We start from the raw sequence: 27,224 nt of genomic DNA, 5'->3' as shown, positions 1-27,224 counted from the left end.
CCTTAAATCTGCACCTTTAAATGACAAATGTTCTCTGGTTTAGTAATCTGCGTAACAAATGCAATGCAGAAATCTAACACAACTGTTTCAGCTCATCAAACAAATGTAAATAATAGTCAAAGATAACACAATTAAACACATTGTGCAGTTCTTAAACGAAGGTTTTTATTATTAAAAACAAAACAAAACACTATGTGAAAATGATTTTCCCCATTAAAACATAACTTTATTTTATCACACCGACTTCAAGTTCTCTAGCCACACCCAGACCTGATTACTACCACACGTTCGCAATCAAGAAATCACCTAAATAGGACCTGCCTGAAAAAGTGAAGTAGACCAAAAGAGCCTCAAAAGCTAGACATCATGCCAAAATCTAAAAACCTTTCAACACAAATAAGAAAGAAAATACTTGTGTTATGAGTAAAAAAAGAATAAAAAAAAGAGTGAACTCAAATGCAGAAATAACAAAATAATATGCACACACGCGATCAATAACACCTGAAAAAAAAAAAAAACGGATGAATGTTTTTAAACTTAGAGCTTAATTTGAGTTGAACCAACACTGGACTGAGCACCTTGATAATGGGAAGTGGTCAAATGAATTTGGGTCCCAATTAATGTGAGCGAAGTGTGAGAGGAATGTCTTTGGAAGACAACCAGACTTTCTGACCACACATTTATTCAGGGAGCAGACGCTTCATTCCTATTGCCAGTCCTTTTCTGGTGATCCTCCATGTCTGAAGGCATCTCTGAATGAACGAATGCATGAGGGAACAATTGCATCTGGTTCTTGGAAAGAGAATACGCTTATTTCACACGGCCACCATTTTAAAGAAAGAAAGCTAGGCTGTGGTGGGAAAAAACATAGAAGTATAGGATCAGCACTGTAAACATTGCAACAACATGCTGTGGACTACAAACCTCCAGCTGTTGTCGCAATTTCAAAATGCAGATGGTGTAAACATCACTTTAATATCATTCAGTTCAGTTTAATTTAAACAATTAAAAGCACATTAGGCATCAAACTAAATTACAATCTCTTTAAGAGTAATACGCTTAAGTGTCCTTCTAGGATTCAGCTTATGGCACCAGGTGAACACCGTGAGGACGATTCCTTGCTTTAGCCTATGTTACCAGGTGAGTGATAAAACAATGCAGTCCTCTGTAGCACACCCTCGTGTTGTCTGTTATAGTGTTGTCCTGGTACTGTAGTTTTAAAAAATACCCATTTCACACTAACGTTTAGGTGCCGATGACCGTGTTCTTAAACAGCACTGATTTGCCATAGTATTCACTGGTGCCCATCAGAAATGAGTGTGATTAAGATATACAACCAGGTACACAATGTCCCTGTGTGACTCCAGGAGATATTTCCTGGTTTCTTACTAAAGCAGTCTCAATTTCACTTTTAAAATGGCGGCCTTGTGAAATCAGTCTACAGAGGCGGCTGGTTGCCTAAGCAGCACTGAAAGGGAGACAAGCCCATAGACAAAATGGGAAAGGAGTTATATGCATATTTGATCATGGTTAATCTGGAACTCCAAGATGATGGTTCCCTGCATGCGACACAACGCAGAACCCTCTCCAGCCGCAGATTAGCTTGCCAGGCCTGGCCAATTGGTCTGTGGGTGGTGCTCATGAGAATGGCTAGCAGTCGCCTCCAGCTGTCAGCAGAAACCTGGACACAAATTGGGAACCCGTCTAAAACCATGTCATCTAGGAGGACATTAATACGGAAGACGTGGTCCAAGACAATGGCTGCTGTCTCCCTCGATTAAGGTAATTTGGGGAGGGGAATAAAGTGAGCAGCCTTCAAGAATCTGCCCACCACATTGAGGACTACTGTGTTGCCACTGGATGGGGGTAACCCAGTGACAAGCCAACACAAACTGACCAGTGTTCCACACCATTGAGAGCCACCAGAACCATTGCTACATTAACCCACAGGTCCTATCTGCTCATGGGTGACAGGCTACCTCAGATGAGTGACCCCTACTATAAAAACTTGGCCTGGACTGACTCAGGTACTAAAAAAACAAGTTACTAGGGCATTTGGTGGGCATAGCGACCCCTTGCAACCACAAGTTCAACCAGAAGGGTCGGTCTGGGTTCAACCCTACTTATACATGACGGGGAGTCAGCCTCTACATTTTTGGACCCCAGGAGATAAGACATGTAAAAATCAAACCTTAAAGATGTCACAACCCATCATTGGGGAACACCCATACACTCCCATCCACACACATACACTACAGCCAATTTAGCTTACCCAATTCACCTGTACCTCACACCTTTGGACTTGTGGAGAAAACCGGAGCACCCCGTGGAAACCCATGTGAACATGTAGAGAACATGCAAACTCCACACAGAAACGCCAACTGACCCAGCCGAGACTCGAATCAGCGACCTTCTTCCTGTAAGGCGACAGCACTAAAATTCCTCAATATATTGTGAAATTAGGTAATGTTTAACTTTATTCATTAGTCAAAATCACTTCAAAAATTACATACTGATTAAAATACTCATATGAATAAAGTAATGAAAAAAAGGATAATAAGATAAAGGATAAACGTTGGTCCTTGCTGAGATGGACTGGAAGACAAATCTGAATCCAGTGTATAGTGATGACGAAACTACATATTTGATATCAACAATTAAATTTTTGATATCAACAAATGCATTTTTACTACTTAAATGTAGGCTGCCATTCAGACTTAATTGTTGATATCAGGAATTCAATAGTTGATTTTTAACAACTAAATTGCTACTAGTAAAAATTGGTTTGTCCTCCACACACTTCCTCTCCACTGTTACATCCTCTCATTCCTCACACACAGTTCTCACTTTTGATGTAAATAGTGCAGCAGAAACACTCTGTTCCACTTTAACATCCTGCCTAGGTGATATCTGTTCTGTCTCCACCAGACCAATGCACCCTACTCCCTCTAACCCCTGGCTGTCGGATAATCTGAGAGAATGGTTAGTGTTAGGGTTAGGGCATGTTCTAAGATAACATCGAACAGCACCCAGGGCAACAGAGAGAGCATGACACAAATCAAACGTTTCCACTGACCTTAGCAGATACCAAACCCAGCTGGCATATTTAGCCTCCCAAATCCATTCGGCCCTGTTTGACCCTGTTCTGTCCTCCTCCACCAACTCCTTATCGGCTGATGATTTGGCCTCCTTTTTTACACAAAAAAACACTCAAATGAGCAGTCTATTTCCGACCAAATCCAACCTAAATCTCCATCAAACAACACCCTCTGAAGAAAAATTCACTCTCTTTCTACACTCCACACTGGCACATTCCCAACCACTTTTAAGTAGGTGTAACAGAGGACAGTTAGTAAAGTGCTGTGCAGGTAAACCTCACTCTGACCTCTAAAGGTACTCTGGCGACAGGCGCTAGGGGCCATGGTCTTTAGCCTCCTTGTTAGACCAACTGCCATGTGGAAGGTCGCCAGTTCAATCCCAGCTCGGAGTGGGTTGGGTGGTGTAGGGCCAGCGGGGTTACACAGGCCTGGGTAAACTCACTGTTCAAAAACCATCACTCAAAACCTCATTGGATAAAAAATACAGACCAGTCTCTCTTCTTCTATTTATCGCCAAAACACTACAAAGGGCTGTTTTCAACTAAGTTTCCAAATTTTTAACTCGCATCAAACTGCCTGAAGGATATCAGCTTGGAAAAAACATCACCAACTGGTTACTCATCTGCACACACCACCTTCCCTGCAACTCCACACATTAAACACAATTTCTCAATGCAGCTGGGATCATCCACCATTACCCCATGTAGTTCGGTAAATAATCTTAGGGTGATTCTGGATGATCAGTTGTCCTTCAAAGAGGACATTGCTAACACAGCTCCATCATGCATATCTGCACTTTTCAATGTCAGAAAAATCTGACTCTTCTTAACATGCTCCACAAATTTTAGTGCAAACTCTTGTAATTTCAAGGCTGGACTCCCATCCTGTACCCTTAATCCTCTACAGATGCTCTAGAAGGCTGCAGCTCACCTGGTCTTTAATGAGAGCCCGTGTAACTCCTCTCTTGATCTCTCTGCATTGGTTACCGCTAGAGGCTCGTATCAAGTTCAAACCACTGGCACTGCACCCTCTTACCTCCACCTACTGCTGAAGGTCTTTGAGTCATTCGTTCCTCATGAGCCAATCATATGCGTTTAGAGCCAGAAAGACAATTGAGCCGGAAAAAGATTTGATCCCTTCATTTCTCGAGTCCTCAGTTGAGTCGTTCATTCAACACGTGAAAAACAGAGGCCAATCATATGCGTTTAGAGCCGGAAAGAGTTTTGATCCGTTAATTTATTGAGTCCTTGGTCTGAGTCATTCGTCACGTGAAAAACAGAAGCCAATCATATGCATTTAGATCCAGAAAGAGATTTGATCCGTTCATTTATCAAATCCTCGGTCTGAGTCATTTCTCTTTACATTCTGTCACGTGATGAACGAACGACTCAAGGACCAGAAGACTCGAAAGGTGAATTAATCATGGCTCCTTTTGGCTCAGACTGTGTACATTGTGAATTATTTGTGGCTGTCAGTGTGACATGAACAAACCACTGAAATTTGAAGACATGAAGAGGTGAGCTGAGCAAAGAGCCAAAAATACCTTCATAGACAAAAGAGCATTTTCTCCTGCTTATAGTATTCTATTTATGACTTGTTTGTAGTGCGATCAACCTTTTGGGCTCGTTGTGGATGTGTTTGGAAGCAATTCGTAACATTTTAAATATATTTTGGCAAATTGAACCAAATTAACCAAATGCCTCGAAAAAAAGATTTGTTCATCTATGAACGAGACTCAAAGATCCGAGTCAGTAAAATGATCCGAACTTCCCATTACTAATGTAAATATAAGATTCTCAAATATAAGATTCTCAAATGTAAGATTCTCATTCTCAAAAATAAAATAAAAAACAAAATACCATTAATCCATGCACAAAATTCATTAACAAAATCCAATAAATAAATTCAAAAGACAATTTGTGAATTAACAAAAAATTAATTTGTGAATTTAAGAATTGTGTGCTACTTCAAAAAAAACTCCAGAGACCTAAAGAGATCACTAAATGTGTCCCTCTGGGGCAGTGGCTTTCTTTGAATACTACTTGTGTTTATTGCTACCAAGTTAATCAATGGTTTTTTTTAACCCTTATAGCAGATGAATCCTTCTGTATGTGTCTGAAATATATGATGTCTGGTACAAAACTAGAGCTAGTGATATTTGCAATACATTGGTGTAAATGAAGAACTAGTAAAAGAAACAGTATTTGTCTTGTAACACTTGATGCAAGATAGTAACAAACTTACAAGATATTTTACCACATGAAATTACCAAGCAGTCTGTTAATGACATACCCTGAGCATAATGGCATGGGGCATGGGCCCGCCCTCCATGACAACTGCTTATTGGAAGACAGTACCATTGGGATGGACCAAACCAGATCACTTAAAAACCTACTGCAACAGTAAAACTTTGCTTTTTGAATTAGCTTGCTCATGCTCGCTGCTGCTCTTTGCCCCCTCTCACCTTGTTCTTGGACACTGCACCTCCACAAATACTTTCCTTGCAACCTCTTAAAGTTTAGGAACCGCCTAAACCGCAAAAACTTCTGCAAACCGACTCTCAGCTGAGTCTGTCACCCCGGTAACCCAGGACAACTTTCAATCACAAGCGGGTGAATCCCAATGACGTCACTGAAGCGGAGTCACCAATCAATTAGGAACGCCGTGTTTCGTTGAGGCCAGTCGGCGAAGGAAACTCAAACAAATATTGTCTCTTGCTGATCTGGTGCAAATTGATCTTAAGCAGTTAAAGATAAGCCAAATCTGAGATTCTAAGATCTAGTAATAAGAGCTAAAATTAATTTTGGATGGTTGTCAACTCATTTTGCACAACCACCAGAATTGAGAACCACTGCTCTGAGGTACTCAAAATAACAAACTATCATACTTAAAATGAATTGCCTTCCTAAAGTTACTTCTCTACTTCAATATATCGCTGTAAATATTTCTTTACAATATTTAAAACAGTTTGATAATTTAGTCAATTAATTCACTGGAACAATAAGTACCCTAGGTGGCATAGGAGTACATCGCAACAGCCAGTTGATAAAAATGGGTTAGGGCTTCTTGAGCATTTATTTCAATATTACGCCTTCAGCTTGAGACATCTGGCGCACTGGTGCATCCCTCCTGAGAGAGCTCCATCTTGGTTTATGGTTGAACAAGCCATCCTACTTCCCCTTCCACCACTACAATGTCTAGCCATCCATCTATTTTTTCATTTTATTTTGTAAATCTGTTATTTTTGAGGCTGATCTAAAAAATATAATAATTTTTACTGACAGAGTTTTAGGTGTAGGCTAGGACTGTCTCTGCCATTTGCAAATAAGGTTGTCCTTTTGGCTTCATAGGACATGGACCTTCAGCATGCAGTGGGACTGTTTGCTGCTGAGTGTGACATGGCAGGGAAAGAAACAGCACCTGTAAGTCAGAAACCATGGTGCTTGACTGGAAAAAGGTGGCCATCTCCAGTTTGGAGGAGAGTCCTCACCCCAAATAGAGTTCAAGTATCTGCGTTTTTTTTCATGAGGAATGGAATGTGAAATTTAAAGATGGATCAGTGCAGCGGCAGCAGTAATGCAGTTGATGTGACTGTCTGTTGTGGTGAAGGAGCTGAGACGAAAGGCTAGGTTCTCAATTTACCGCTCAATCTAGGTTCCTACTCTCACCTATGGTCATGACTGAAAGGACAAGGTCTCGGATACAACCGGACACATTTTACAAAGTGTTATGACCCCCTTGTTTGAGTCACTTCATGAAAGAAAGATGACCCAACAAAAAAGCCTGAATGCTAATTATTTATTATAAAATGTAACTCATAGAACAATCAATCAAAGCAACCAACAAATGTCTAGGGATAACAATGAATATAAAGAACTTAGGATATAATCACAACAACACTTTAACTACATGATATAAGTAATGCAAAACAAAACCATAAGGTTAAAGAGTCAATGAGATGGCAAGTCTTGACATGAGGACTCCTGAGTAGCCACAGCGTCCTGGGGTAGCTAGCACAACAACTTTTATATACCTATTGATGAGTAATGCAGGCATCCAATCAGGATTTACCACATACTCCAATCTGGAGTCTTGGGATCATCACAGTGTATTAATATTGAAACTCTTCCCACACTGAGTGGATGTGAATGGTTTCTCTCCAGAGTGGGTCTTCATTTGTTTATTAAGGTCTGAGGAGTTCATCCCACACCGAAGCTGCGGTCACACTACAGTTTGAGCATGCAAAATTCTGTAGTACGTCGCTGTGAAAAGGGGCGGGATTAAACAAGATAATTAGACATTAAAAAAGTGAGCGATTGGTCCATATTTTAAATTTCTGTCCAGAGAGGTCATGTCTTGATCTTCGATTGGTCTCACACAGTAAAAGTGATGCGATTTCGCAGGTCAGAGTTCACCAACCTTGAACTTTGCAACGCAGTGAACTGCAAAACTTGCATTTTCGGTCTGATGCATTCGCGTGCGTATGAATGGAAGTCTATGGGTGAGAAAAGTCCAGTGTGACCGCGGCTTACGTGCAAGTGAATGGTTTCTCTCCAGAGTGGATCATCAAGTGTAGATTAAGTGATGATGAGCGGATGAAACTCTTCCCACACTGAGTGCAAGTGAATGGTTTCTCTCCAGTGTGGATCCTCATGTGTTGATTACGGGATGATGATTGGCTGAAACTCTTCCCACACTGAGTGCATGTGAAGGGTTTCTCTCCAGTGTGGATTCTCATGTGTAGATTAAGGTTTGATATTTGGTTGAAACTCTTCCCACACTGAGTGCAAGTGAATGGTTTCTCTCCAGTGTGGATTCTCATGTGTAGATTAAGGTGTGATGAGCAGCTGAAACTCTTCCCACACTGAGTGCATGTGAATGGTTTCTCTCCAGTGTGGATCCTCACGTGTAGATTAAGGTTTGATGATTGGTTGAAACTCTTCCCACACTGAGTGCATGTGAATGGTTTCTCTCCAGTGTGGATCATCGTGTGAATCTTAAGATAGCTTTTTCTTCCAAAACTCTTTCCACACAGAGTGCAGGTACAGGTGAAACGATTCTTGTCTCTCCTTTTCAAAACACCATCAGTCTGTAAATGAGTTTTTTCCTCAATTTTGACATGATGTTCCTCCTCTTTACTCCCCTCATTCTCTTCAATTAGGTCTGAAGTAATAATAATAAAAAAACATTAGTTTTCATTAAGTCTTAAAAACTCTCATCAAAATCTGAAAAGTGAAAAGACAGTGGAAACATCGGCTACACACACTGTAATTTTGATGCACATTAAATGTAAAATAAATCAGATCTTATTTTGTTTGGTCCATTAATGTGTACACATTTAAGATTCAATTCAATTCATCTTTATTTATCTAGTGCTTTTACAAGGTAAATCGTGTTAAAGCCGCTTAACAAAGAAGTTATAGTAAATTTAAACTGTCAGTCCAGTTTTCAGACTTTCTTACATATTTGATCATAAAAGTCACTTTAGTCATATTGATAAGACAGAGTTTTGAACGCTGTAAATGGCCTATTATTATTTGTATATATTCAGAATCAGTTTTATTGCCAAGTGAGCTTCACACACACAAGGAATTTGTTTTGGCTACAGAAGCTTCCAGTGTACATAAAGTGACAAGTGACAACACAAAATAAATATGAAAAAAATATATATAGATAAAAAAGACAATAAACATTAAACAGAGATGCAGTTAGTCAGTAATCTGGGTGTTGAATTGTGTGTACAGATATGTTATAAATATTCAGGTTATACGGTGTTCTGTGCAAATGTAGAATGTATTGTATTGTATATTGATATAAGGTGCTGTGTACAAGTGCGTATGAGAAAGTATTGCACACTTATTGCACAGTTGGGGGATATTTAACGGTTCATAAGGTAGACAGCCTGAGGAAAGAAACTTTTCCTGTGTCTGGCTGTTTTTGTGCTTGGTGCTCTAAAGCGCCAACCAGACGGTAACAGTTCGAACAGGAAGTGTGCTGGGTGCGAGGCGTCCAGAGTGATTTTGCGAGCCCTTTTACTCACTATGGAAATGTACAGTTCTTGAAGCGTAGGAAGGGTAGTTCCAGTGATTCGTTCAGCAATTCGGACTATTCGCTGTAGTCTACGGAGGTCGGTTTTGGCAGCTGAGCCGAACCAGACAGTTATTTAAGTACAGAGGATGGATTGGATAACAGCTGAGAACTGTACGAGCAGCTCTTGTGAAAGGTTGAACTTCCTCAGCTGGTGAAGGAAGTACAGTCTCTGCTGGGCTTTCTTCACAATAGAGTCTATGTGAATGTCCCACTTCAGATCTTGAGAGATGGTGGTGCCCAGGAACCTGAATGACTCTACTGCAGCCACAGTGCCGTTCATGATGGTGAGTGGGGGAGTGGAGGGGGTTCTCCTAAAGTCCACTATTATCTCCACTGTTTTGAGCGTGTTCAGCTCCAGGTTGTTGTATCTGCACCATAAAGCCAGCCGCTCCACCTCCTGTCTGTATGCAGACTCGTCACCGTTCTGGATGAGGCCGATAACAGTAGTGTCATCTGCAAACTCAAGGAGTTTGATGGAGAGGTATTTTGCGGTGCAGTCGTTGGTGTACAGGGAGAAGAGCAGTAGAGAGAGAACATATCCTTGGGGGGCACCAGTGCTGATGGTGCGACTGTCAGATGTGATTTTGCCCATTCTGACTAGCTGTTGTCTATCTGTCAGAAAGCTGGTGATCCATTGACAGACAGAGCTAGGAACAGAGAGCTGGGCCAGTTTGTACTCGAACAGTGATGGGACGATGGTGTTAAAGGCAGAACTGAAGTCCACAAACAGGATCCTTGTGTAGTTCCCTGGTTTGTCCAGATGTTGTTGGGTATAATGCGGTCCCATGTTGACTGCATCATCCACAGACCGGTTAGCTCTATAGGCAAACTGCAGGGGGTCCAGTCCAGTCTTTCAAATGACGTCATGGCCACAGATGTTAAGGCAACAGGTCTGTAGTCACTGAACCCTGTAATCTTTGGCTTCTTCGGAATTGGATGATAGTGGAACGATTAAGGCAGGATGGAACCTTGCGCTGTTCCAGTGATCTGTTGACGATCTGTGAGAAAATGGGAGCCAGCTGGTCAGCGCAGGTTCTCAGACAGGCTGGTGAAACACTGTCTGGGCCTGGTGCTTTCCTTCTCACTGATCTGAAGTGCAGGGGGAGAGGAAAATGGCTGGAGGTGTTGATGGCTGTGTAGGGAGATGGTCCGGACTGTGTTGATGTGGTGTTAATGGCTGTGTAGGGAGTAAGACCTTCTCTGTGTTGTTAGTTCATCTTTTAACAGTCCTTAATACTGGCTTAGTAGTTTTAAGTTTTTGCCTGTAAGTTAGAATAAGATGAACCAGGCAGTGATCGGAGAGTCCTAGAGCTGCTCTGGCGACGGAGCGATATGCATCCTTTATTGTGGTGTAGCAATGGTCCAAAATGTTATTGCCTCTGGTGGGGCATGTAATGTGCTGTTTGAATTTAGGCAGCTCATGTGTGAGTTTTGCCTGATTAAAGTCACCAAGAATGATAAAAAAAAAGAGTCAGGATGTTGCTGTTCTGTCTCTGTGATCAGATCAGCCAGCTGTTGCAGTGCAGTACTCACGTGTGCTTGCGGTGAAATGTAAACACAGACGAGAATGAACGAGGAAAATACGCGGTGAATAAAACGGCTTACAGTTAATGAAAAGCACTTCCACATTAGGACAGTACGTCTTCTTTAACACAGTTACATCCGTAAACAACCTTCTGTTGATGTAAAAGCATGTCCCACAGCCGCGCGTTTTGCCCATTGACTCCGTATCGCGATCTGCTCTGTACAGCTGAAAGTCCGGTAGGTGTAATGCGCTGTCCGGAATGGCTTCGTTTAGCCAGGTTTCCATGAAACACAGTGCAGCAGAGTTGTTAAGAGTTCTTGTTTTTGCATGTGAGTAGAAGTAGTTTGTCCACTTTGTTAGGAAGAGAGTGGAGACAGGTACAGCATTTGCATGAAGGATGGAGTGTGCACCTTTCCCCTTGTGTGCTGTTGGGTCAATTTCATCCATTTTATAATCATGCATTTGTTATTGTTGGTGTTTTCTGTGACGACAATCAACATTGTTTAATTTGTCTCCACTCAGAGGACGGCAAAAAGGAAATGGGTGAGAGTATAAAGGAGGAGCAGGAGATGTGAAGAGGGCAGCATTATGTGGAGTGCGGAAGAAAGAGAAGTTGACTGAACTGTTGAAGTGCGGGGAAACCACATTCGCCATTCCCCTCTCATGTCCCTTGACCCCTCCGATCCGTGGGTAAGAAGCAAAAGTTTTTGTTTTCATTGCCCAAATTATTATTTTATTTCTCTTGTTTTGTTTCCTCCCCGTACTATTATTATCATTATTTTTTTCCCCGTTTTCAAATCTGATGAATCTGCTGGCCTGAAATCATTTGCATTTTTTCCTTTCACTTTCATGTGCGTTTTTGCGTGTCATTGTGATTATTGTTATATTGTTTGTTTTGGACTTCCGGTTGGAGCGGCGCCATGTAAAGACGCAAACTGTTGAGGTACTCACATGAAACTTAAAATTTCGTTTAATATTGCTCTTATCCTAAATACTATTATCTTAAACCTACATATACTGGAAAATAAGCGTTTAGGTGTCGGAGTCTAGCTGTTGAGCGTAATTCGACTTGAATCAGGATGAATAAAGGCCGAAGCAACTGTAGAGAAGTGGAATCCGCTACTAGCCTCCATGCTAATGCTAACCCGGAAGTGCAAGCAGCACCTAAAAAAAAGAGACAGCTCTGGCGCGTGATAACAGTGCAGTCCTATAAGCTATTGATGCGCTAAAGGTCGATTTGATTGACTATAGTACATGTTCGTTGATGTTATTTCTAGTTCTCAAGTATATTTTTCTTTGTGAGACTGAAATGTAGGCAATTTATTAAAAAAAGTCTCAAGCAAAAAGATTCCAATGGCAGCGCCTGCTGGTACGTGAAGAATATGGTCAATACTGCGGAACTTTACACTCAAATGTTTGCATATCATCAGCATGCTGTAATCCATTTCTTAAGCAGCAAAAGTCATTTTTAGACTAGTTTGTTGGCCAGTTGTAGTCAGTGCAATGCTAAACGTTATTGTTCCACTATAATTTGTTTGTTTTGCTTCATGTCGTCCCACAACATCATCATATAGTTTAGAATACTGTACAATGTTTTATAATTATTAATTATTTTAGTGTCCATTTCATTCAACAATTGGGGCCATCCAAGTTTTCTGACATACTTTAAACCAGGGTTTCTGCAGGTTTTACCAAGTTAAATGCAAGACTTTTTAAGACCATTATGAATGAAATTTTAGACTCATAAAGGCCTAAAGGAATTTTTTAAATGGCCCAGATGGAATTAGATTTTAATTTGCCCTATCAAAAAAAATTATAATTTAATACATTTAATAATACAGTAATAAATTAATAAATAATATATATATATATATATATATATATATATATATATATATATATATATATATATATATATATATATATTAGATATTTCTTAGCAAAAGATTTTAAATATTGAGTAAAAACAAGCAAGCTTTACTTGTATCCATACACTTTTTTTTCCAAAATAACCTTCATAAAAATAATAAAAAATGAACAAATGTTTTAAAAGTTTTAAAAACTATAATAAACTAAATCTATGCACAATAATCTGTCCAGGTCCTCAGCAGTAAATACATGGAGCACGTTTAAACAAATGTTATTGTAAGGAAAATAATTAAACCATTATGATAAATAACCTTAAAATAGTTATAGAGTTATAGTGAATAGAGTTAAAATGACCTTTTTGAATGAAAAGTTTTATTGAGATGGATTGTTGGTGATTGCATGGGCTTTGGCCAGATTGGATAGCAAAACATGAACAAAGGTAAATGAAGACTTGTTTAAAAAAGATTTAAGACCTACAACACAATATTTCATTCAATTTAAGACTTTTTAAGGCCTAAATTTTTGATTTTGGAATTTACGACATTTTAAGACCCAGCTGAAACCCTGTTTAAACACAATAGCCCTGGTAATTAGTTATTATAATAATGATGTAATTCTAGATACTATCTGTGAGAACTAGTAACAACTACTAGAAACAAGTTTAAACCCATAAAGAAGTTGTAATTGTGATCAACGTGACATATGCAAATGGAAAGTACTAAGCCAACATCACTGTAATAGCAGATATCTTCTATGAGAATACTGTAGGCCAAATATCCTCAGCTCAGTTAAACTTTTTTTAAATGTATTGTTTTTATTTATTTTATATAGCGCCAGTGCTCAAGGATGCTTTACAAACAGTAGGAGAACAAGAAAAGCAATAACCTTAAGAAGGTAGAGAAAATGGGAGACTAATAATACATAAAAGAATGACAAAAGACATGAGAACAAGTGATGAAATAAACTCATTCCTGTCTTTCAATGAGTGCTTATGTGCATTTAGGAGAACTAGGCAGCACACTCAGGGCTGCAAGATGGATTTAATTTAGTATTCTTATTATTAAAATATATCTGAATGAGGATCAGATGACTGAGTTGGTCTTTGAGAATGAAAACCAACCTGTTTGTTCCTGCAGATCTTCATGTTTGACTGTGAATGTTTCTTCAATCTTCACATCTTCACTCTCCTCTTTAATAAACGCCATCTTTATAACAGTGTGGAGATCAGTCGCTTCAGCAGGAGTTTTTCTGTGTTTGAACACTTTATCCTGTTTAAAATGAACAAAACAATAAAAAAGTTCTGCTTAAAATAAATAAAACAATGAACAGAAACAAAATAACTTCTCTTCAACAGTTTCTTTATATGAGAGTAATTAACAAAAAGAAATCAGGTAAAATGTTTCTTTAAAACACTTATTACACACTTTTTGTTACTTTATTCAAACAATAGCCCTCAGTTACTGAGAATAAAATAGTACTACGTTGTATAAAGGGTTTAAATAATATTTCCAACAACAGGAACATAATTTAGCATCGTATATAAAACCTAAAACTTTAGAACTTTAAATTTAAATCGGTTTATATCTGAAAATGTTTTAAAACACAAACCTTTCTCCAGTTGAATCACAGCGCTGAAGCGGCGCCGCCTGATGACGTCACTCACTACGCCAAAATAAAAGTCTTTTTTGTTTTGCTTTTTTGCCACTTACTGTTGCAGTCACTTTACACTATATCTGCGCTCTCTCTCTCTCTCTCTCTCTCTCTCTCTCACACACACAAACCTTTAAAAACACATTACTTCCTATTAATATCTGAGTCCAAATCTCATCCTCATAATTATGACCTCTTTTTTCTATTTCTACAACTTCATAAGCTTATATAGGGTTTCTTTTTTTTCACATGTTGTCTCTTATTATCTGTGTTCCACATTTCCTGCCATTCTTTAGCAATATCTTCAGTAATAATATTTAATTTACCTTTACTTACAGAAGCATTAAAGGGGTAGTTCACATAAAAATTACAATTTGTTATTTACTCATCCTCTACTTGTTCTAAACCTGTTTGAGTTTCTTCTGCTGATCGACTCCTAAAATACCTAAGGTATTTCAGTTCCTGCATAATTTGAGTTGACATTCATTGAGTTTATTCTTTCTATGTTTTTTTTTTTTTTCAGTTTCAGTTTATTAGATTGTGCTGTATATTTCTTTTTATATGTAACATTTATCTGTATTCAATTTACTCATAATGAATGTATTATTGAGTCTTATGTGTCCTTAAGTTATAATATTATTAATCTGAATTCTGTCCTGTTTTTACTGGTCATTGTTTTAACTTTAATTAAATATTCAATATTTATAAGAGTTTCAGATGTTTTTGCCAGTGATTATCAATGCCTCATGTGATTAGTGCTCTTCCTTCATTTTCAGATAAATCTCTATTTAATCATAAGTTTTAGATCTTCTTTCAGTAAATGATCAGCTGTTGATTGTCCTACCCTTCCAAAAATAGCCTGCAGGAATCCTGCAGGATTTTCCTTTTTTCTGCAGGAACCTGCTTGTATCCTGTAGGAATAATGAAATCCTGCAGGACAAAACGACAATATGTGCAGGCAATTCCTACAGGTTTTAGAATCATGCAGTGCTTTATACGGGAATCCTGAATTATCTATTTTCCCGGCAGGATAGCTGCTATTCTGCAGGAATGATAAAATCCCGGAGGACACATTGACGATATGTGCAGGGATTTCTTACAGGTTTTACAATGGATCCAAGCAAGTGACAAATCCTGCAGGATTTTATAATTCCTGCAGGACTTGCTGGAGTTATTTGCTGTAATTGGAATGAAAGAAAGACATTCTGTCACTTGCTGTTGGTAGCAATTTAATATGAGTTCTAACAGATAAACAATACAACAAACAAACAAAAAATAAATACATAAATAAATAAAAGTATACAAATAGAGTATAGACAATTATAAAAATCAACCATTACTCTAAACCATTCAAATTATACATTTGCCTTTTACATTTTATTCCTATACTTTTTTATTTCATTCATTAAAATGTCAATCCGTCTATCTATTTTAATTCAACTCCCATCTGTTTGGTTGGATGCAAAAAAAAAAAAAACAACAACTGTAAGACCTGTCCGTGAGGTAGACACATGTTGAATGTATGTCTGTGCATTTTATGAGTTCAACAGAGTCTATCGCTCTTTCTTTTAAAATGTTTGTTGCTGTTATCCCTGCTTCTCTGTCTTTTTGACTTGAGCAACCTATATTATTCTATATATATTATTTTGTGGCAGCTGGAACTGGTGCCTCTTCGTTTAAGTACACTTTTTATTCCATTTTTATCCTTTATAAAGAAGCAGGTTAGTGTTATTGTTAGTGTGATTGGTAAACATAATGTGTTTTCTGCAATATTAGAGTAAATTTAATTAGTAAATTATTATAAACATTTATTAAACATTTGAAATAAAATAACATATAAATGCAAAATTGAAATTAGATAATACATTGCTGCCAATAATGTATAGGTCTATATTATACAAGTATAATAATTACAATATTTTAAGCAGGGCTCCAAACCGGTTCAAGGAACAGAAACGAAAAACGGAAACGAATGACATTTTTCAGGAACAGAAATGAAAAAAAAAGATCAACTTTAATCATTCTGAAGAGAAACGTTTACAGTTAACCGGTTAATAACGTTAATTTATCGTTCTCTTTATTATATGAATTTTGGAGACAAAAAGCATTAATTTAAAGCCTGGGTACAAATGTGACGGTGACGCATACAACGTGAAATGCCCGCGAAGCGGACATCATAAGCGAGAGTCGTTTCTTATGCGATGAGCTTGTCTTAAAGGTTACCGAGAACCTGCTCTTTCATGTACAAAGGTATGTTTCGGTATAAGTTATTGTTACTAAAACTTGTATTTATACTAAATGAATTATTGATTGTTGATTGTCGATTGTTTTTAGATGGGTCTCCATGAAGAAAATCCTCTTGTTAACATTTCTCTTATGACAGATCATCTGATAAATCGATCTGTAATATTGAAGGATGAGGGGCAGATCATAAACATGATAGATAAAGTTTTGCATGATATGATAGATATTATCAAACAACCCAAGCATTTTCCATTCGGAGAATTACAGTATTTAATAGCTTAGTCCTTATAAACAATCCATTAATAAAGTACATTATTTACTAGGCTGCTTACCCGAATATGCAATATGATCCTCATAATGATCTCAGTGAAATGAGGTAAGCGCTCGTTTTATATAAACTCTAAATGTCTGACCGTGATGCCTATTTAGGCCTATGCCAGTCTATAAAAAGATAATATAGCTTGAAACACTAATATTTTAGAGGGAGTAGTTAAGGTTTGCACAACCAGTGTTTGGTCTTATTAACCTGCCCGTAATTAAACGTCATGTAGCCTACTTTTTGATTACTTGACCTGCAGATTAACGGCAGCACCAGCGGACATAAACGAGATCTGTGCATAACAGGGTTTTATGTGTCCCCAATATTCACAATCAAGAGAGTGCACGACTCCATAAAGTAACGTAAACTGCACACACTTGATTATGTAATGTATGAATTCAGGGACGCGTCTCACAGCGCAAAGCATAACTTAATTACCCATGCTTAATCGGTCATCGATGAGGTCTATTGGGTTTGAAGGGTTACCGACAATAAATCAATCGAATAATCGTTAGCATCCCTAGTTTAATCAATCGTAAAAGTAGTGTCAATGTTAATAAAATGCACACACAATCTATCACTTAATCTATCCAATACAGGGCACTAGACTAACTTTTTGCCTTGCTGCGCCTTTTTTTCTTAGGTAAACCACGCATTGCATAGTGTTTTATATTTACATTAAAGATAAATAAGGCAAGAATATGAGAATTAATATTTTATATTTTTACACCTACACAAATATCTTGTGCTAGTGCACTTGTTTAATAAAAATCTTTGTAATTGTAACATTCAACATGCAATACAGTACCATAAAAAAACTAAACTAAACCGTATAATCTTTTGTATTTACAAGTAATGTTAAGTTTTATACTCGGCCTATGCCTAAATCCAAAAAGCACTAAATAATTTATATATTTATAAATTACTCTAATTAAACTAAATAACTATACATTACGCTAAATAACTGAAATTGGCTATATACAGTAGGCCTAATCTTGGGGTGACGCAGTGGCGCAGTAGGTAGTGCTGTCAGCTCACAGCAAGAAAGTCGCTGGTTTGAGCCTCGGTTGGGTCAGTTGGTGTTTCTGTGTGGAGTTTGCATGTTCTCCCTGCGTTCAGGTGGGTTCCCTCCAGGTGCTCCGGTTTCCCCCACAGTCCAAAAACCTGCGGTGCAGGTGAATGGGGTAGGCTAAATTGTCTGTAGTGAATGAGTGTGTATGGATGTTTCCCAGAGATGGGTTGCAGCTGGAAGGGCATCTGCTGCGTAAAAACGTGCTGGATAAGTTGGCGGTTCATTCCGCTGTGGTGAGCCCGGATTGATAAAGGGACTAAGCCGAAAAGAAAATGAATGAATGAAGTCCTAATCTTAATCTCTGAACAAAAGTAATCCAGCAATGCAGCACCACTGACAAGCAAATGGCAGAAAAACAAAACAACCACATAAATAGCGGAAACAGCAGTGAGCACTTTTTCTGAAGTAATGCCTTTCTTTTTTAAATTTAATTACTGTGCGTTTAATGTAAATAAATCAATAATGAATAGGCCTATAAGTGTATCCTGTGTGTGTGTGCGTGCGTGTGTGTGTCCACCAACTGTGTCTTTCATTACTGAAGCAGCTCTCTTCCAAAATCAAAATTTACTTCCTCTCTCTGGCAATATTTCGACAATATTTAAATTTAGATGAGCCTATGGTCAAAATATGCAGAAACTGTGCAGCTGCACATTGAATCTGAGGTTTCATCTCATCTCGCTCTCGCTGTCATCCAGACATTGATATGTAGACACCACATAAACATCAAGTCGCGAAATTGAGGCCGGTACCAGCTGAAGCCCTTGTGAAATGTCAAAATACAGCACTGAAATGAACAGGTAATGTTTTTCAGCCAAAAGTCTATCTAGGATATCTCTAAAAACGCAATCAGAGCCAATGTTATTGTCATGATTACCAGCGATCTCTAACCACCAGAGGTCGCTGGTAAGCACTCACCCTCACAATAACCTATGGACTACAAATCCACCATTCATGGACTACATTTTCATACATGCACTCCGTTCACAAACACACATGCTTCCTCATTTTGACTGATTACATTTGCACCAGCTGAGGATTGTCAGAGACTGATTACACACACTATTTAAACAACACACACTACCTGCCTTTGCCGAGTCTTGTTATCTGTATAGTGACACTACAACACGGTTTCCTAGTCTAGTTTCGCCGTGTTTTATCTTTGCCTGGTTTCCCTTTCTCCTTGTCTGCCGCCTGTCTACCGATCTCTCGCCTGTGTTTAACTACGATTCTGGACTGCCTTCATACATCTGTTTGCACCTGTGTTGACCATTGCCTCCCTGAGTTTGAATAAACCTGCACGTGGATCCTAAACCACAGTTGTCTCTGTCGCTCCCAGTGTTACAGGTATGTAGAAGTAGTGTTGCCTAAATATTACATTTCTAATCAAATTCAAACCAAAATACAATAGCATTTTTTGTTTGATAAAAATACACGGAAACGAAATAAAATCAAAAGTTTGCTATTTTGTAATTTGTTTTAATATTAATAAAAACACACTTCGACTATTTAAGCTTAACGGCTATACGCTGCCAATGGCCAGTAATAAATATTATTTTACTTTGTACTGGATTATAATGTATATTTTACAATAAAAACTAAAACAATTCATAACACATCAGAACTGTAGACCTGCAGTGTGTAGCCTAAACTGTATGCAGGGGGTGTTGGTCAATGGCCTACGGCGCATAATTGAACTAATATCTCCTAATAACCTAAAAGAGCCTAATTTGAGAGATTTAAAAAATAAAAGACACTTTAAAAAAGGAACAACACGCAAATCGACAACAAATAAAACTGGTTGCGTGTTTCAGCACTTGCCGCTCCATACCAAGGTGTGGGGCTGTGTGTGTAGCGCCTTTAAGCAATGTGTGTCAATCAACTGCTGCTGGTGAGAGAGCACGCATAAGTGTGCAAAGCAGGTAAAGATATAACAAAAAGCAAGTTCATATTATAAATATTTTATTAACGATACTTATCGAAAATTCATTTAATTTTACCCCTCGAATAGAATTTTAAGTTACACCATTAAGAAATCAGGGCACTCTAGAGCCTGCAAAACTTTGTAATAAATAATATTCTTAACCTTTTTTTTTTTTTTTCTTTTTTTTTTAGAAAACCGTTTTCGTTTATTTGGTCAAAATGAATGTGGTATGTATGCTTTTAATCTATGTATAACAATTGCTAAGTATGTGATTTGGATAAGGAGAAATATGGCTAAACATGATGGGAAGAGAGTGGATATATGGCGTATGTTTAAAAACAGAATGGAGATGGCTGTAAAATTGACATTCAACTATTTTATAGTACAAGAAAAGGAGGATGTATTTATAGAAATAATGGTAAAAGGGAACGTAATAGTTGAATACAAGGACAACATCTTAAGTTGGTTATGGGAAAAATATGAAGTCTAATAATGAGTGTTGTAACTATCATGTGATTTTTGTGTGATGTGATCATTTCTTTGTAAAAATGTAAATATTTGATTTTAATTAAAAAAAAATTAAAATATCTCATCTGAATTCGGAAGCAAAGCAGGGTTGGGCCTGGTTGGTACTTGGATGGGAGACCGCCTGGGAATACCAGCTGCTGTAAGCTTTTTAAATTCCTTCATTTGGCAGCTAATACACTTCCCAAAATATAAAAAAAAAAACCTCTGAATTCCTCTCTGAACTCTGGAACCAGCCAAGTCAGTGTACCCACTTCCCCTGATTCCATTCGGGGGAAAAGTAGATACAGTGACTTGGCTGGTTTAACTTAGCAAGAGCTGTCGGTGCCCCGGAGCAGAAACAGAAAAAAAAAAAAAAAACAGGTAAACAATTGAGGGGACAAGGGCCTTGTTTCTGTCGGTGCTGTGTCAATGCAAGCTGAGCTGCGCTTGGCTCCTGGTGCTGCGCCTATTTTTAAATAGCTAACTCTTGACGGCTGCTCTCGCTTACGGCCATACCACTCTGGCAATGCCTGATCTCATCTGAACTCGAAAGAAAGACAGGGTTGGGCCTGGTAGGGACTTTTGCAGCAAGTAGGCTGGGTTTACGATTGCTAAGCTAGAATCCTTTGATCCATAGTCATAAGCGTTATCCTTTGTGCCACTGGCACTCCGTTCAGCACCTTGTTAGCACCTTGTTAGCACATTGTTTGAAACAAGGACAAGGCTCTGTCAACCTGGAGTTCCATCACCACACATTCTGCTTTGTTTTATAGCAAGACGTTGTGTGGATGGGATGCTCTTACAGGATTCCTGACAGTCCCTCCATAGAACCCCTGAGATCCAGGGTCGGAGACTCTCTTCTCTCCAAGAGGAGGTTAAAAGCCATAGTTTCTTTTATGCATGTTTTATCAGAGCACTTAGGTATTGCTACAGCTCAGAGACTTACAAGTGGAAGAGATTACGCTGCAAGTTGGCTGGGTGACTTCTAAGTGGTAGGGACTTTTGCAACAAGTAGGCTGGGTTTACGATTGGTGTAGCTGTAGTAGACGTTAATAAAAATCTAGCGGTTGGGGCAGCCTTTGAAACCAGGGGAGCACCCCACGGGCTCTGTGATTGTGGCCTCTTAAACTCAACACACTCCAGAGTGGACCTGAACAGTTCCAGTGGGGGCGAAAGGCGACTGCAGTGCACTGGCTGACATCAAAGCAAAAAGACCAGAGCGAGCCAGCCAGGAGTCGAACCTAGAACCTTCTGATCCGTAGTCAGACGCGTTATCCATTGCGCCACTGGCCCTGTCTGCTTATCTTTTCATCTTTATCTTGTTGCTTGTGATAAGGACACAGCTCAGTCAACACAGATTTCATTCAACACGGAGTTCGTTCAACACATGCTGTCCTTCGTTATTATGGCAAGTTGTGGTGTCGATAGGATGCTCTTACAGTGCATGTGACAGTCCCTCCCTAGAAGAACTGTGATCCAGGGTCTGAGACTTTCTCCTCTCCAGGAGGAGGTTACAAGCATTAGATTTATTTTTGTCAGAGCAGCTGCAGCATACTTGCGTGGAGGCCCACAGCTAGACTTGAGAGCAAGCTTCTACAAGACCTTCCCTGGTGGTCTAGTGGTTAGGATTCGGCGCTCTCACCGCCGCGGCCCGGGTTCGATTCCCGGTCAGGGAACTTACTTTTGAGCTATGAAAATAAATGCGAACTGCACAGGCATGAAAGGGCAAAAGACCTCCTTCGAGCCGAAGTCGAACCAGCGACCTAAGGATTGCCAACAACACACCTACAGTCCTCCGCTCTACCAACTGAGCTATCGAAGGCTTACGAGAGTCTAACACAAGCCCACCCCCTTAAAGTTGCTGCAGTCCGACTGCTGGAAAAAAAGGGCAGTGGCAAAAAATACTCAAGGCTTCCCATACCGGGAGTCGAACCCAGGCCGCCTGGGTGAAAACCAGGAATGCTGACCGCTAAACCATATGGGAGCTGCCACTTATGAGGGCAGTCTTGGCAAAAACTTCAGTTCTTTCTAAAACAAAATTACAAAGACAATATCATGATTTGAAAAAAGCAATACCAAAAGATTGGATTGAAATAATTGAAAAAAAAAAAGAGTTGCGGGATAAGGAAGAATTACCAGAGGTCTATTTTAAGAAAAAAAATGGAGAAAAGATCAATATGAGCTTATGTACAGTTAAGAGTTTTTATGTTGTTTTTAGATCAAAGGCTTTTATAAGACCTATAGCATTCAACTACTGGAAGGAAAGATATGAGGATTTAAATGAAAAAGAAATATGGGGAAATGTCAGAATGAAATATATGGAACCAATTTTACAAAATTGTAATTATTTATTGAGACATAATTGCATATTAACAGAAATGAGATTGTGTAAAATGGCAATTGAACAAGATATAATATGTAAGGTGTTTAGGAAGGAAGGGGAAGGTTTATTACATTTGTTCTTCTATTGTGAAAAGTTGGAGGAATTATGGAAAAATTTAAGAAAATTGCTAAATCGTTAATAGGGGACATATATGTGGATGAACAAAAGAACTGGGAAAAAAAATATTTATTTGGTCAAAATGAATGTGGTATGTATGCTTTTAATCTATGTATAACGATTGCTAAGTATGTGATTTGGATAAGGAGAAATATGGCTAAACATGATGGGAAGAGAGTGGATATATGGCCTATGTTTAAAAACAGAATGGAGATGGCTGTAAAATTGATATTCAACTATTTTATAGTACAAGAAAAGGAGGATGTATTTATAGAAATAATGGTAAAAGGGAACGTAATAGTTGAATACAAGGACAACATCTTAAGTTGGTTATGGGAAAAATATGAAGTCTAATAATGAGTGTTGTAACTATCATGTGATTTTTGTGTGATGTGATCATTTCTTTGTAAAAATGTAAATATTTGATTTTAATTTTAAAAAAATTAAAATATCTCATCTGAACTCGGAAGCAAAGCAGGGTTGGGCCTGGTTGGTACTTGGATGGGAGACCGCCTGGGAATACCAGGTGCTGTAAGCTTTTTAAATTCCTTCATTTGGCAGCTAATACACTTCCCAAAATATAAAAAAAAAAAAACTCTGAATTCCTCTCTGAACTCTGGAACCAGCCAAGTCAGTGAACCCACTTCCCCTGATTCCATTCGGGGTAAAGTAGGTACAGTGACTTGGCTGGTTTAACTTAGCAAGAGCTGTCGGTGCCCCGGAGCAGAAACAACAAAAAAAAAAAAACAGGTAAACAATTGAGGGGACAAGGGCCTTGTTTCTGTCGGTGCTGTGTCAATGCAAGCTGAGCTGCGCTCGGCTCCTGGTGCTGCGCCTATTTTTAAATAGCTAACTCTTGACGGCTGCTCTCGCTTACGGCCATACCACTCTGGCAATGCCTGATCTCATCTGAACTCGAAAGAAAGACAGGGTTGGGCCTGGTAGGGACTTTTGCAGCAAGTAGGCTGGGTTTACGATTGCTAAGCTAGAATCCTTGATCCATAGTCATAAGCGTTATCCTTTGTGCCACTGGCACTCCGTTCAGCACCTTGTTAGCACCTTGTTAGCACATTGTTTGAAACAAGGACAAGGCTCTGTCAACCTGGAGTTCCATCACCACACATTCTGCTTTGTTGTATAGCAAGACGTTGTGTGGATGGGATGCTCTTACAGGATTCCTGACAGTCCCTCCATAGAACCCCTGAGATCCAGGGTCGGAGACTCTCTTCTCTCCAAGAGGAGGTTAAAAGCCATAGTTTCTTTTATGCATGTTTTATCAGAGCACTTAGGTATTGCTACAGCTCAGAGACTTACAAGTGGAAGAGATTACGCTGCAAGTTGGCTGGGTGACTTCTAAGTGGTAGGGACTTTTGCAACAAGTAGGCTGGGTTTACGATTGGTGTAGCTGTAGTAGACATTAATAAAAATCTAGCGGTTGGGGCAGCCTTTGAAACCAGGGGAGCACCCCACGGGCTCTGTGATTGCGGCCTCTTAAACTCAACACACTCCAGAGTGGACCTGAACAGTTCCAGTGGGGGCGAAAGGCGACTGCAGTGCACTGGCTGACATCAAAGCAAAAAGACCAGAGCGAGCCAGCCAGGAGTCGAACCTAGAATCTTCTGATCCGTAGTCAGACGCGTTATCCATTGCGCCACTGGCCCTGTCTGCTTATCTTTTCATCTTTATCTTGTTGCTTGTGATAAGGACACAGCTCAGTCAACACAGAGTTCAGTCAACACAGAGTTCGTTCAACACATGCTGTCCTTCGTTATTATGGCAAGTTGTGGTGTCGATAGGATGCTCTTACAGTGCATGTGACAGTCCCTCCCTAGAAGAACTGTGATCCAGGGTCTGAGACTTTCTCCTCTCCAGGAGGAGGTTACAAGCATTAGATTTATTTTGTCAGAGCAGCTGCAGCATACTTGCGTGGAGGCCCACAGCTAGACTTGAGGGCAAGCTTCTACAAGACCTTCCCTGGTGGTCTAGTGGTTAGGATTCGCCGCTCTCACCGCCGCGGCCCGGGTTCGATTCCCGGTCAGGGAACTTACTTTTGAGCTATGAAAATATATGCTAACTGCAAAGGCATGAAAGGGCAAAAGACCTCCATCGAGCCGGAGTCGAACCAGCGACCTAAGGATTGCCAACAACACACCTACAGTCCTCCGCTCTACCAACTGAGCTATCGAAGGCTTACGAGAGTCCAACACAAGCCCACCCCCTTAAAGTTGCTGCAGTCCGACTGCTGGAAAAAAAGGGCAGTGGCAAAAAATACTCAAGGCTTCCCATACCGGGAGTCGAACCCGGGCCGCCTGGGTGAAAACCAGGAATCCTGACCGCTAGACCATATGGGAGCTGCCACTTATGAGGGCAGTCTTGGCAAAAACTTCAGTTCTTTCTAAAACAAAATTACAAAGACAATATCATGATTTGAAAAAAGCAATACCAAAAGATTGGATTGAAATAATTGAAAAAAAAAAAAGAGTTGCGGGATAAGGAAGAATTACCAGAGGTCTATTTTAAGAAAAAAAAAATGGAGAAAAGATCAATATGAGGTTATGTACAGTTAAGAGTTTTTATGTTGTTTTTAGATCAAAGGTTTTTATAAGACCTATAACATTCAACTACTGGAAGGAAAGATATGAGGATTTAAATGAAAAAGAAATATGGGGAAATGTCAGAATGAAATATATGGAACCAATTTTACAAAATTGTAATTATTTATTGAGACATAATTGCATATTAACAGAAATGAGATTGTGTAAAATGGGAATTGAACAAGATATAATATGTAAGGTGTTTAGGAAGGAAGGGGAAGGTTTATTACATTTGTTCTTCTATTGTGAAAAGTTGGAGGAATTATGGAAAAATGTAAGAAAATTGCTAAATCGTTAATAGGGGACATATATGTGGATGAACAAAAGAACTGGGAAAAAAATATTTATTTGGTCAAAATGAATGTGGTATGTATGCTTTTAATCTATGTATAACAATTGCTAAGTATGTGATTTGGATAAGGAGAAATATGGCTAAACATGATGGGAAGAGAGTGGATATATGGCGTATGTTTAAAAACAGAATGGAGATGGCTGTAAAATTGATATTCAACTATTTTATAGTACAAGAAAAGGAGGATGTATTTATAGAAATAATGGTAAAAGGGAACGTAATAGTTGAATACAAGGACAACATCTTAAGTTGGTTATGGGAAAAATATGAAGTCTAATAATGAGTGTTGTAACTATCATGTGATTTTTGTGTGATGTGATCATTTCTTTGTAAAAATGTAAATATTTGATTTTAATTAAAAAAAAATTAAAATATCTCATCTGAACTCGGAAGCAAAGCAGGGTTGGGCCTGGTTGGTACTTGGATGGGAGACCGCCTGGGAATACCAGGTGCTGTAAGCTTTTTAAATTCCTTCATTTGGCAGCTAATACACTTCCCAAAATATAAAAAAAAAAACTCTGAATTCCTCTCTGAACTCTGGAACCAGCCAAGTCAGTGAACCCACTTCCCCTGATTCCATTCGGGGTAAAGTAGGTACAGTGACTTGGCTGGTTTAACTTAGCAAGAGCTGTCGGTGCCCCGGAGCAGAAACAGAAAAAAACAGGTAAACAATTGAGGGGACAAGGGCCTTGTTTCTGTCGGTGCTGTGTCAATGCAAGCTGAGCTGCGCTCGGCTCCTGGTGCTGCGCCTATTTTTAAATAGCTAACTCTTGACGGCTGCTCTCGCTTACGGCCATACCACTCTGGCAATGCCTGATCTCATCTGAACTCGAAAGAAAGACAGGGTTGGGCCTGGTAGGGACTTTTGGAGCAAGTAGGCTGGGTTTACGATTGCTAAGCTAGAATCCTTTGATCCATAGTCATAAGCGTTATCCTTTGTGCCACTGGCACTCCGTTCAGCACCTTGTTAGCACCTTGTTAGCACATTGTTTGAAACAAGGACAAGGCTCTGTCAACCTGGAGTTCCATCACCACACATTCTGCTTTGTTGTATAGCAAGACGTTGTGTGGATGGGATGCTCTTACAGGCTTCCTGACAGTCCCTCCATAGAACCCCTGAGATCCAGGGTCGGGGGACTCTCTTCTCTCCAAGAGGAGGTTAAAAGCCATAGTTTCTTTTATGCATGTTTTATCAGAGCACTTAGGTATTGCTACAGCTCAGAGACTTACAAGTGGAAGAGATTACGCTGCAAGTTGGCTGGGTGACTTCTAAGTGGTAGGGACTTTTGCAACAAGTAGGCTGGGTTTACGATTGGTGTAGCTGTAGTAGACATTAATAAAAATCTAGCGGTTGGGGCAGCCTTTGAAACCAGGGGAGCACCCCACGGGCTCTGTGATTGCGGCCTCTTAAGCTCAACACACTCCAGAGTGGACCTGAACAGTTCCAGTGGGGGCGAAAGGCGACTGCAGAGCACTGGCTGAC

General features: G+C 39.3%; 8 non-coding genes and 1 pseudogene across 8 annotated transcripts; 2 read left to right on the top strand and 7 right to left on the bottom strand.

Annotated features, from left to right (window-relative positions):
- LOC130222068 (gastrula zinc finger protein XlCGF57.1-like) overlaps positions 1-13,844 on the bottom strand; it is a 110,361-nt pseudogene extending 96,517 nt beyond the window's left edge.
- Positions 13,845-21,515: 7,671 nt separating this feature from the next.
- On the bottom strand, positions 21,516-21,588 carry trnar-acg (transfer RNA arginine (anticodon ACG)). Its single transcript has one exon. It is a non-coding gene; the product is annotated as a tRNA-Arg (tRNA).
- Positions 21,589-21,899: 311 nt separating this feature from the next.
- Positions 21,900-21,971, top strand: trnae-cuc (transfer RNA glutamic acid (anticodon CUC)). The gene has a single exon. It is a non-coding gene; the product is annotated as a tRNA-Glu (tRNA).
- Positions 21,972-22,030: 59 nt separating this feature from the next.
- Positions 22,031-22,117, bottom strand: trnay-gua (transfer RNA tyrosine (anticodon GUA)). The gene is given in 2 exon segments: positions 22,031-22,066; positions 22,081-22,117. It is a non-coding gene; the product is annotated as a tRNA-Tyr (tRNA).
- A 90-nt stretch (positions 22,118-22,207) lies between these two features.
- trnae-uuc (transfer RNA glutamic acid (anticodon UUC)) lies at positions 22,208-22,279 on the bottom strand. The gene has a single exon. It is a non-coding gene; the product is annotated as a tRNA-Glu (tRNA).
- Positions 22,280-24,383: 2,104 nt separating this feature from the next.
- trnar-acg (transfer RNA arginine (anticodon ACG)) lies at positions 24,384-24,456 on the bottom strand. The gene has a single exon. It is a non-coding gene; the product is annotated as a tRNA-Arg (tRNA).
- Positions 24,457-24,766: 310 nt separating this feature from the next.
- trnae-cuc (transfer RNA glutamic acid (anticodon CUC)) lies at positions 24,767-24,838 on the top strand. The gene has a single exon. It is a non-coding gene; the product is annotated as a tRNA-Glu (tRNA).
- Positions 24,839-24,897: 59 nt separating this feature from the next.
- trnay-gua (transfer RNA tyrosine (anticodon GUA)) lies at positions 24,898-24,984 on the bottom strand. Its single transcript is given in 2 exon segments — positions 24,898-24,933; positions 24,948-24,984. It is a non-coding gene; the product is annotated as a tRNA-Tyr (tRNA).
- A 90-nt stretch (positions 24,985-25,074) lies between these two features.
- On the bottom strand, positions 25,075-25,146 carry trnae-uuc (transfer RNA glutamic acid (anticodon UUC)). Its single transcript has one exon. It is a non-coding gene; the product is annotated as a tRNA-Glu (tRNA).
- Between the last annotated feature and the right edge of the window lie 2,078 nt (positions 25,147-27,224).

Source organism: Danio aesculapii, chromosome 4, assembly GCF_903798145.1.
Source record: "Danio aesculapii chromosome 4, fDanAes4.1, whole genome shotgun sequence".
Lineage (NCBI taxonomy): Eukaryota > Metazoa > Chordata > Actinopteri > Cypriniformes > Danionidae > Danio > Danio aesculapii.
The sequence above is the reverse complement of the archived record's forward strand: the minus strand, read 5'-3'. Positions and strand labels throughout refer to the sequence as shown.